Raw genomic sequence first — 12,725 nt, forward strand, 5'->3', positions numbered from 1 at the left:
TACACTAAACGCCAAATAAGAGCATAACTGTTTCGCGCATCTCGAATGAGCATGAGAGGTCTCTCGAACCCTTGGTTCCCCCACTTTCTCGCTTCCTGTAACAGGGCCGATAGAATTTGTCATACACCGGGTGACATAATGAAGTATTTCTCAACACATGAATACTTATGAATGGGCACGTTTGTAATTCACAGTCACTCGATGTATGATGCTACACGAGGCATACTGATGCACAATTGTTTAAGACGTTGGTAACTAAGGTAACCTATAAGAATATGCGCAAACAAAACCGAAATTCGTTATTCGCAGTTATGGTCTTATTTGGTTTTTAGTGTGTGTATCATTATTTATATACTACTGTAATACTGGTAGAACAAAATTATCCTACTTGATTATACACCTAAACGATAGATAAACTATAATAAAAGGAAACACATTTAATTATATAGTTGAGATGACGTAACATTCACGTGGCGAACAGGAAAGGCAAGAAGAAGGAAGTAACGCATACCTAGTGAGAAAAACTGAAAAACGTTTTCCGGCGTCTCACTGTCAATATACACGATAATGGAAAGTGTGGCAAATAGAAAACTTAATCACGCACTCTTCGACAAACCATTTGACTTATTAGCTAGTAATTTATGTTAACCCTCTAAGGTTCGGTGACAAGTATCGGAAGAAATATTTCCTGTGTATCATTAATTTATTTCATTTGGATACTCCGAAACGTTTGAAATCAGGTGTTGGGTAATTTTTATTTGCTTCTGGCAATAGACGATTTGTTTGAAAATCGTTTTCGTACAAACTTTGTTCAAATGATGCGTACGGTAAAAAAGAACACGTTACCTCAAGATGGTTTTGATTATAAACAAATTTTAGTGTGAACAATGTTTATTAATATTATTTATAAACAAAATTTGAATGTGCAAGATGCGAAAATTAACTGCAATAGTATAAGTATAATATGACAAATCGAATGGGATCATTTACTTTCTTCTTTGGATCTCCTAAAATGTTTCTTTGATTTCTGTTATATTTTTAAATAAGAATAGTTTGTTCATATGGTAGTCAAACTTTAGACGATGATATTTTATGTAACAATAATGTTGTAGACTTTACGTATTTGTGTATTTCCGTTTTTGTTTTATTTTTCACATAATACAATCCTTATTGAATAAAATCAATTTCCCTTTAATTACAGTATTCGCCAATTAAACTATGAAAACGTGAATTAGTATAGATATCGACAGTCGCGGAATGACAATTACGAAATTACTGTGGAAAATATTAGTTTACAAAGTGGTGCTTTTTTCCATAGCAACGAAAAACACGTAACCTACTTTTTATTCCTTACAGTTATAAATTTCACGAGGTTTTACGTTGATTAAATTGAAAACAGCCTCTAACATCTATGAAATAGAAAATGGATGGAAGGGGCGATTACGAAAGTAGAAACAGACATTTTGGACAGACAACTCGTCTGATAAGTGTATGTAGTTTTTATCACAGTATCACACAGACTATCCTGGCGATGAGTTACCTTACGATCCTATTATAGAAGACTGTACAATTGCAGCTGACGAAATATCAATACAAAAATACAGAAAGGAAGGAAATAAAGATGAGTCGTTTTTTTAAGGTGGTATAAGTTCAATTTGAAAGAAAATAAGTTGTAGCTAATTTCAGTTGCAGATGAATGCTTTTATTTTATATTTACAGTAACAAAGTACCGCACAATATTCTCATGAATTAATCAAAAGAAGTGTAGCTGTTAAATGAAATTTCATAAATATTTTTTTTTTAATCTGGTATAAATCTACTTGTAAAAATGATTTAATTTACTTAACCGTTTCTATGAAGTAAAATAAATAAAATGTCAGTAAAAGTTAGTAATATCAGGTATCTTTACGATCATACTTTCATTTACTTATTATAATAAAATTCTCTAAAATGTATGAAGGATCGTGAATTGACCATTGACGAACGTTGGAGCGTGGACGCGTGCCGTACGAAGACGGTTGCGTAATAGTTATATACTATACATAGTTGCCGAAAAGGTGTCGACTTATTTGTCATTTGCCGAGAAAAAAATAATTCATGCTACTCAAGAGAGCGAGCAAGATAGGAAGGCAGTTATCGGTCAACCACGTCGCGAAACATAAAAACATCGGTAATTATGGAGAATGGTAATAAAAACAACTGCAACGAAATCAATAAAGTAATATTATTGAATGCAAAAATATATTCATTTCATATACATGTGGAGATTTGTTAGTAAGTATAGAATATAATAAATTATAAGATGTTTCGGTAAGTATTGAGAACATGATCCTCAGCATCGATTTCAATGACCTTGAAATATATTGTCAGGGTCATCATTTTCAACAACTTTTTGCTATATGTATAATAGGCGGTCTCCTTTAGTTTCCGAGATATTCGCAAAAAACTGCTGCTATTACTACATTGAATTTTAACTATACATATATGTCCGTGACAACGTGTGAACACAATAACAAATAGAACAGGTGAGTCGATTTATTCTTTTCTACTACTTGGTAATTCTATACTCTTAACTAGTGCTTTAAGTATATGAGTATTCGTTTTATTAAATTACATTAAAATGAAGATGTACGAATTTTTGGATAGTTGGAACAACTACGATAAATTAGTGGATTTTTTACTTAACCGAGAGTTATTTATGGCTGATTTGAGAAGGTTGGAAGTAATTAAAAACACAAAATACTGTTCACAGCATTATACTGATTTCAGTAGGTTAGAGCTAGTTAAAAAGCAACAACAAAATACTATTCCAAGCATTATACTGATTTGAGTATTCGAAATCATTGAAATCGGTCAACTGTGATATTTAAGTTTATCCGTTGTTTGCCGGCTGTTGTGATATGTTTATGGAAACAGTAGGTAAGTGGTCGCCCCATGGTGACGCACACATTGAATGCACAAATTCAATGGACCAGTAGGAGCGGTTTTTCGCGAGTATCTCAGAAACTAAAGGAGACCGCCAATTATATGCATAGGGTAAAGTTGTTCAGGATGATGACCCTGACAACATATTTCAAGGTCATTGAAATCGATGCTGAGGACCATGTTCTCAATACTTACCGAAACATCTTATATTTTATTATATTCTATACTTATTAACAAATCTCACATGTATGTGAAATGAATATATTTTTGCATTCAATAATATTACTTTATTGTTTTCGTTGCAGTTATTGTTATTTATATTTTAGTATTATATTTCATAAAAGTCGACTTCAATTGAAATATAAATTTCAATTTGTTATTGGATACGTTTTTGATAATTTGTCATTTTTGAAAGAATGCGGTTAATAAAGAAACAATTTTACCTATAGAACATTTGTGAAAATAATCACATAACAAAATTAAATATGTCCGTAAAAAAATGTGTATAAAGCATAATATTAGCTTATCAGCTATATAAATACCACTTTTAAGAAAATCATTTATGAACACCAATTTACCTCTATTTGGTTCTCCCGTACATCAACAGTTCGGTCGTTATTTTAAGCAATGCATCTCGAACACCGTCTATATACCGTCACACGGGGATAGAGTAGGGGATCTAATGGAGGTAGAGTGGAGGGAGTCTCCTAACTTCCGGAGCTTATATTGAACAGCACTGATTGAAACGAACTCCAATCGGCAGAACTTCTCACCCACGCGATGTAGAATGTACACTCGTTTTCCGAGTGCTTAAGTCAATTTCGAACAAATTTCCAGCGTCTCTCGGTGCCAGATAGTGACATAGGGGCGGGCGCCTCGTGAATTTTACATGCCGGGCAGCGGCGAGGCGTAGCCAGTTTCCGCCATTGAAAAATATTGGAAAGTCAGGTAAAACAACATTAGAGTCTGTGTCAATAGGAATTTTATTGTCGTGTCATACCGGCCTCGTAATGGTGTCCGCACTACGAGAGAAGTCCTAGTAGCAACACAATAGAGTTTGTAGAGCAACATTTAGTCACCGAAACCACTACAGAGTACAATTCCAGTGTTGAGGTCGCAACTCAACTATATTTATTAACTCACCAATTCCCTTTAAGCCTGTTTGCTAGAAAATGAAGCATGAGTTAAACCTGATTGTCCCACTAGAACTCGAAGATGACTGTTGGAACTCTTCTAACATTAATTCTCGTTGACTAATTGTTATTTGGAACTAACTCTAACTAAACTCCAAGCTCACTCCGGACTTATGAAAACACTTAACCTTTTGGGGTTTGCAGCTCCCCCCCCCCCCCCCCCCCCCACGTTTTTAGTTCCTTTATAGGGTCATGCTCAGTCAGAAATTTTCAAAAAATCGATTTTTCACTTTCTACATTTTCTTTAGATGTTATCTGGCCTCGAGGCCACTTCTGGGCATACCATCTGCGGCAGATTTCGTTGGGACTGCGTTGTTTATATCATCTGTCTTCACCGTGACACCCGAAACCGATACCACCCGTTTCTCGGTAATTAATTAAAGCAGCAGAAATCAAGTAACCGGCGTGAATCCGTTGCACTAGAAAGAGAGAATGTTCATCTTCAGACAAATTTATACATGGATATATAATTCCATGCCAAGCATATCACTTTTGAACACGATGTTTAAGACTTTGGTGAAATTGAAATATAATCCATGTGAAAATAGGAGGCGTTTAAGTTACAATTTCGTTGATTTTGAAATTCTTTAAAAGATGCCGACCCTCAAATTTTGCAAAGATAACCAACTTTCACGAAAAATAGCTTTACAAAAGAATATTTATCTCTGCAGTTATTAAAGATACGTACTTGATCTTTATTTCATTGTAATTATAAAGGATCATTCTATGTAACTAATATATAATGGTATGGATAAAATTATTCCAAACAATAGGAGTATGTGAATATTATGAGATCGCGGTGAACGCCTTACGCACTGTGACTCTTTCTCAGCATTCTCACTCACGCCCATGCATTCCGGACGGCCTACCATCTCGCTATAGATTACAAGGAGGTTCGGGAAACCCTGCTCCCCTAATGTGAGACAACCTCGCGAGGCTAGGCCTCGAGGTAAACCTCACCGTGTATAGTATACCGTATATACCTGCTTAAAGGATCATGCTCAGTCAGAAATTTTCAAAAAATCGATTTTTCACTTTCCACATTTTCTTTAAGTACAATATCTCGAGAATATTCTGTGCAAGTTTCAAGGTGATCCAATTAAAAATGACAGAGTTACAGGCGTTAGAAAATGAACATTTTATATAAGTGTAAGCTTGACTTGAAACTTTAAACGCGTTTTTCTCGAAACTACATTTTTCAAATCGGTAATCAATATTTCTCGAAAACTGCTGTGTCGATTTACATGAAGCCTTTTGCGCCTTATTTCAAATCAGAAAAACTTGTCCTTGAACGAAGGATTCTTTTGTTCGTTCCATACTTTTTTTTAATTGACCAAAAACGAGTGATTTTTTTATGTGAAAATTGCACTTTTGCAGTAAAACGTCCGCTATTTCGTTCCTAATCAATATTTCGAAAAACCCCACGTTCAAGGACAAGATTGATTCTTCCATTACATAAGTCTTCCTGAATTTTTAATTTCAGATGAACCGTTACGAAGTTACAGTGATCACGGCAGACCACTTTTTGTGAAGAGACATGCGGGAGATTGCTCACCATTTATTTACTAATAAAGATTTTTCAATAAAAAAATTACCTTATAATCTGTAAACTGCAATCTTTGAAACACAAACACATTTTTTCAAATAAGTCTTATAGTTTTCGAGAAAACAATTCCTAAAGAACACTCTTTTTTCGGCCTCCTGACTGAGCATGACCCCTTAAAGAGAGGGTTGCAGCAGTCCTCTGGGGTGGGCGTGAACGACTGTTCAGCAACATCGTGAACCTTACTCAAGGTTCAGCTATCCTATTCGCGATTCCCAGAAACCGTTAAGCCCAAGTGCAATATCACCGCTTTCAAACCTTGGGTTCATGACAATTCATGCAGAATATTTCAAACTGTGTGTACCTCGAACGTTCGGTTGCCAAATACAGGTGACACGTTCCGTTTCAGGGTTTGATGCAAAAATTTTAAAGTCCCTGACCATGCCGTAAACCCATGATGAGAGCTAACAACTAGCATGGTTTTGCTTGAGGAACCTGGCGAAAGAAAGCGACGAGGGCGAGGAAGACTTCGTTTCCTGCGGCCGGTTCCGCCGTGGAAAGTCAGGAGTCTCATTACGCCGGGCGAAATCCTCGCATTTTCCGCTAAATGTCCGTTTCGTGTTAATGAACGACTTATCTTCATATTTGCTGTCACTACGTGCACAGGCCTGGAGCTCGTTTACGGAAGTTGGCTAGCTACTAGCTATAGCCACTGTGGAATTAATTGAGACCTCCCCGGGTCTATCTTGTTATCCGAGTAAATTCTGGATTCAGGTAACTGTGCATCGGTGTCTGGAAACGAGCCGCGACAAGGCTTGCTCATCTAATTGGAAACGTTTAAAAATAGATGTAAAGAAGAACGAAGATGTTAAAGGGCTGGCTTTCTTTTGATGGTAGTGAAATGTTTCGTGAAACTTGATAATTGGGAGTGTTGATGTAGCTCGTTTTACGTGAGGATCGTTCACCGTTGCCGAATGATACATTGCATTTCATTTGTTGACAATTTAATACGTAGGTGAATTAAATTGTATTTTCGAGGCAAATTGCAGAATCGTTTTTTTCAAACTCTTATTGATTGATGATATTTATAATTGATGCAATTTAGTAATATGTAGTGAAGTATCGATTTTAATTTTTTTATGTGATAGAATCATTCATGAGGTGATAAGTTTCTGTTTGACTTATGTTCTTGTAAAGTAGTTAATAAAAATGTGGATTTGTATAAACATTTTAAATCTACTTATAAGTGAGTACTATACAGCTGTTTTTTGGTTTGGCAGTCCATTTTGATACATGTATTAGTACAAATTGAAGACGATGAATCTTCATATTTCAGTTGTGAGCTATTTTTTCTTTAGGTCCAAGTGCACTGACTTTCGAACAAGAATAAAATATTCCTGTTTCATATAAGATACGTTGGTCTCTCTAGACCTCCCATGGATTGACCATAAAATGGTGGAACATCCGGTAATATAGGATTTTCAAGCATTTCTTTTTAACCAGCACTTTTCTCGCCTTTAGAAACGTGCAGCTGTAATTAATCTTCAAAACGTTCCATGAAGAAAATCAATTCCTTTCGAAAGTTCACGTGTTTTCTTCGACAACTGATCATTTTAAATCTGGTAGTAACGTTATCAGAATACTCGAACTTTATTCGTTACACGCTTTACAATATATAGTGAATTTAGGATTGTGTTTAGTTTTATTTCACTTTTGAACATTTCACTGCTACTTTTAATAATTTTGAACCTTACTACGCACATATTGACGTGCGTTAAGAAAAGTAGCACGTTTTATTTGTCTTACGAAGAGTAACACTTCGGAGTTTCTGACCACGAAAAGTAGCACATTTCGATTGTGGTCTCGAAAAATAGCGTGTTTTCACTTATAGCCACGAAGACTAGCACGTTGTGCGTTTTCGCTACGAAAACTAGCACATTTCAGTACTCCATGGAGAAAAGTAGCACGATTTGCTTCTTGTCGCGAAAAGTAGCACGTTTCAATTCTAGCTACAAAAACCGTCACATTAAATAGGTTGCCTATCCTTCTACAAACATGAAAAGGTAAACATTTCTTTTAACTGAAATGAACGTTTTAACCCTTTGAATCCGGGCGGTGTATATATTATGTACGTTCTGTATATTTTGGCCAAAATTCTTCGGATTCAAAGGGTTAATGAAATAAACGAAACAATCAAATATAAAGAAACATAAACTAATTTGTTTAATTAACCATATTATTATTAAAAAAGGAATAAATTTTGTTGGGATAAAACATTGTTAATGAATCCTATTTCTTTTTTAAAGATAGTTCAATATTAGTACTGTAGGCATTTTGTAATCTATATTTTACAATGCACTGCTTCGAATCATACCCTTCTCAAAATATTCATTTCTATACTGTTTTCATTCAATTTTCTTTAACAATATATAGATTATGCATTTTACATTCTCTCATGAATCTGCACCACACATCTTGCGTATATACAGATTTATTTTTACAATGCTGGTCAATATAGGCATACATTGAATCACCATCATTCTGCGTAGGTATAGCCAACCTCTAAAAATCTAAGAAAAATTGAATCATTTATTTATTTTTATTATTTGATTTATCAATTGTTTTTGCAATTGTCGCTAAATCAGGAATCTGGAAATTTCCAGAATTTTCCAGAACCCGTTGCCACGTGCCTGTGTAATTCACACACGCACACACACATTCACCCTTGATCGGCTTTTGTTAATAAAGCCATGTGCGTCATGAAACCTCTAGAATACGGAGAGTATTCTTGAAGAATCTGACATGTGCAATACACACAGACACACACGTACAATTGTTTTCAAGCTGAGCCAAGACATTTTAAAGTTTTATCAATTTATTATGTATTCATCTATTTACCATTATCATGATCATTGTTATAGATTTTGAATTTAATTACTTTTTCACAAGGTAAATGTCTGTTTATATGTAAATTCTAAAATTAGACTATCTTTAAAAAATACAAGATTTATTGGCAATGGTATTTAAAGGTCTTATACCGACAGAATTTATTCAATTTTGTAATAATATTGTCAATTAAATAAATTAGTTTATGTTTGTTCATATTCGAAAGTTCCATTAACTCTTGTTTCATTAACCCTTTGAATCCGGGGAATTTCGGCCAAAATATGTAGAACCTATATTTATATACGTCCTCTGGATTCAAAACGTCAAAGACGTTTGTTTATTTCAGTTCAAAGAAACGTAATTGTACAAATACGACAAAGTTAAAACTTAACAGAACAATGAGACAGTATTTCGCCTTGCTTTATGAAAAAATTGAAGCCAAAGGCTACCCTACAAAATATTAATATTTATTTCTTTATGTATTATAATTCTTAAATATCAAGCGTGTGCTCAAATTATGTTTATGTCACTAATATAAGTGCACCTTTACATTTTTCATTAAATACCAACAAATGTTTCATTTTAATTACATTTTTTTCATGAATTATGCGTCAAAATATACGAATAAAATATATACTATAACTTTACTCTTAAGTATGTACATTTTTATTTACTCTCCTGCCAATTTTATGTCATTGTACGTCAACTATTTGTAAACTGAAATGTGCTAGCCTTCGTAAGACATTTGCAACATGCTACTTTTCGCCGCAGTGTTCGAAATACGCTATTGTTCGTAGCGAACTGTGAAAAGTGAATGTCAAACATGCTAGTTATCGTGGGAAACGATGAAACGTGCTTCTTTTCGGGATAGATTGAAATATGTTGGTCTTCGTAAGACAAATGAAACGTGCTACTTTTCGTAACGCACGTCGATTATATATAAATTATAACAATTTTCATTATTTTAACGTCCAGAAATTTTAGAAACACATTTTTAGAATTGGATAATGGTGACACAACTTTGCAATACAGTTTCATGACTCGGATGCATAGTTTGTGTCAATTACGTAATACGAAATTTAGTCGTTCAGCTATTCTTTTGTACTATGCGGGTAGATGTTCGTTTACAGAAATTTCGGAAAATAGTTCATTGTGAAAACTTCATTTCCATTGGCTGAAAATACGTTTTATTACAATACATTGTTAAATATTGTTCCCGTTTGATTACTTGGCGAGATTGGTTACCGTTAATAAATTTGCGACGGGATTGCACGGTGCAAAAATAATTATGAAACGGATAACGGTATAGAGTACGGGTATTTCCGAAAAAGATTCAATTGTTGGGGAATCGATTGGTTTGATTGGCACGTTATTTACGTAACCATGTAATTCCGCGCTCTAATGTTGTCAGAGCATCCTGATTTATGACGTACTTCGTTTTGTACCTAAACATCTTTTATTAATAGTTCTCTGCATTTCCACAGTTCAGATTTACTTTTATAACATAAACATTTATAACATAACATAAACTTTTATAACATAACATAAGATGGGATATCATCTATCATCTCAATAATAACTGTAAGCATAACTGCAACACACAACTGTAAAAAATACATATTTGTGTATTCACTAAAATCAATCACGAGGTAAGACACCTCCTAATTATTGAATTTATCGTTAATCAAAAAGAATTAATTCTTCACTGATCCAAAAGTACTTTTGAAATCTGTTGACGGCGAAAGAATTTAAACAGTAGCCTGAGGCTCCACAACAGATTTTGCGGACATAATATTTCAAAAGATATTGCCCCTTAAGTTAATTAATGTTGTGTGATGGCCCACAACGTTCATGGTACTTGATGTAAGAGACACAGGAGGGGGTAAAGAAAGTAGCGGCGTCAATAGTGTTCGAAACATGCGACGAATAGAGTTGTAGAATAGTGCGTAATATAGTTGTAAGGGTTTTATATAATCAGTAATAAATAAGTGTAGATGCATATAGTTAGTTTGATCTCCCACCGATGCACGTCCAACAATTAAAACCAGAAATAAAAGTTTATCTTCACGTATTATGCTGTGTCATTGAAAACCTGTTACAATGAAACTAAAATTTTTCTACAACGTACGTCTTCTATGTATGATAGTAAAATTATAATACTTACACTTATAAACGCTTTCTTTTTGAAGCCTTCAGTCTTTTCATGCACACATCGATGCTGTAATATTACGGAAATGAAAAGGTGTAAATAGAGAACAGAATATAAAGTTTTTCACGTAGGGTTTAATTTTCAAGAAAATGGAATTTGTAAAATCATTTGTAACTCTTGTTTATTAATTATATATATTTCTGTTTGTATTTACTAAAAGTGGGGTGTTCTCCGAGGAAACACAATATGATAGACCGTTTCGTTTAAAAGGACTTTTCTCGTAAACTTAAATGGACTAAAAAATTTTTTTGAGAATAAGTTCTTTTGAAATCAAGGTTTTTATAATACGTTGTTTGTCGATCTGGTTCAATCTACCGTTTTCATAGACAAATAATTGTGATATTCTGTTATGTTATGATGAACGACAACAGGTGAAGTAATGAGTAATTCGGTGTCGTCTTAAGGGGTCATGCTCAGTCAGGAGACCGAAAAAAGAGTGTTCTTTGAGAATTTTATTCTCGAAAACTATAAGACCTTTCTGAAAAAATGTGTTTTTGTTTGAAAGATTGCAGTTTTTAGATTATAAGGTAATTTTTTCATTTCAAAATATTTATTAGTAAATAAATGGTGAGCAATCTCCCGCATGTCTCTTCACAAAAAAGTGGTCTGCCGTGATCACTGTAACTTCGTAACGGTTCATCTGAAATTAAAAATTCAGTAAGATTTATGTAACGGAAGAACCAATCTTGTCCTTGAACGTGGGGTTTTTCGAAATATTGATTAGGAACAAAATAGCGGACGTTTTACTGCAAAAGTGCGATTTTCACATAAAAAATCACTCGTTTTTGGTCAATTAAAAAAATGTATGGAACGAACAAAAGAATCCTTCGTTCAAGGACAAGTTTTTCTGATTTGAAATAAGGCGCAAAAGGCTTCATGTAAATCAACACAGTAGTTTTCGAGAAATATTGATCAACGATTTGAAAAATGTAGTTTCGAGAAAAACGCGTTTAAAGTTTCAAGTCAAGCTTACGCTTATATAAACTGTTCATTTTTTAATGCCTGTAACTCTGTCATTTTTAATTGGATTACCTTGAAACTTGCACAGAATATTCTCGAGATGTTGTACTTAAAGAAAATGTGGAAAGTGAAAAATCGATTTTTTGAAAATTTCTGACTGAGCATGACACCTTAATAAAATAAGAATAATTTAAAATTAAAATATTTTCTCGTCAGCGACAAAAGTAACGCATGTTGTTCCAAAAAGAACGATAAATATCATTAAGAGATGATATATTTTGGTTTTCTTATAAACGATATTACATAAATAATAGAAAAATGATAGAAATGATTCGTCGATAAATGTCGCAGAATCCCTGAAACAGTAAAAGAGGAATTTCGGGCTTGTTGACGTATGGCAGGATCAAATGAACAAACCACTCAATACAAATCCATGATTCGTTTATTAAGAAATACTGTATTCTTCCGACCATTGCGAAATGTTGGTACGAATATCATGGCTCTTGAAGCTATTACGTTTCGACGCTGTCATCTCCCTGTTCACTAACGTGAACTCGGACGATGTTCCGAGTGATTGGTAACGATTTCATCGAACCGATCGTGCATTCATCTATATCGCAATACACACTTTTTTTTTTTACCTCTTTGCTTCTGTTCCGCAAGACCAAAACGGGCTCGCGGAATAATATTCCACCTTCGTAAAACAACGTACATCGAACGTTTAAGAGAAGTAAATACAACATCAATGACTGTTTTTTTCCGTTGAATTCGTTTCGGATGATCTCCAAGCTCCCCCTTGTTTCGCGGTCGCGTCAGGTCATCGCACCACCGGCTTTCGTAGCGGAACCTCCGAACCGCCTCCCTCTATCCCTCGGTCAAACCACTCGCCACCAACCGGATGCCAATTGCGCTCGAGACCGTGAAATTTCGCGGACCAAGTAATTAAACGATCGTTCGATCGGTCTGCATGCCGCGCCCCCTCGCCCCTCTCCTGTTCCTGAAGGACACC

This window comes from Dufourea novaeangliae, unplaced genomic scaffold (genome assembly GCF_001272555.1).
Source record: "Dufourea novaeangliae isolate 0120121106 unplaced genomic scaffold, ASM127255v1 scaffold321, whole genome shotgun sequence".
NCBI lineage: Eukaryota > Metazoa > Arthropoda > Insecta > Hymenoptera > Halictidae > Dufourea > Dufourea novaeangliae.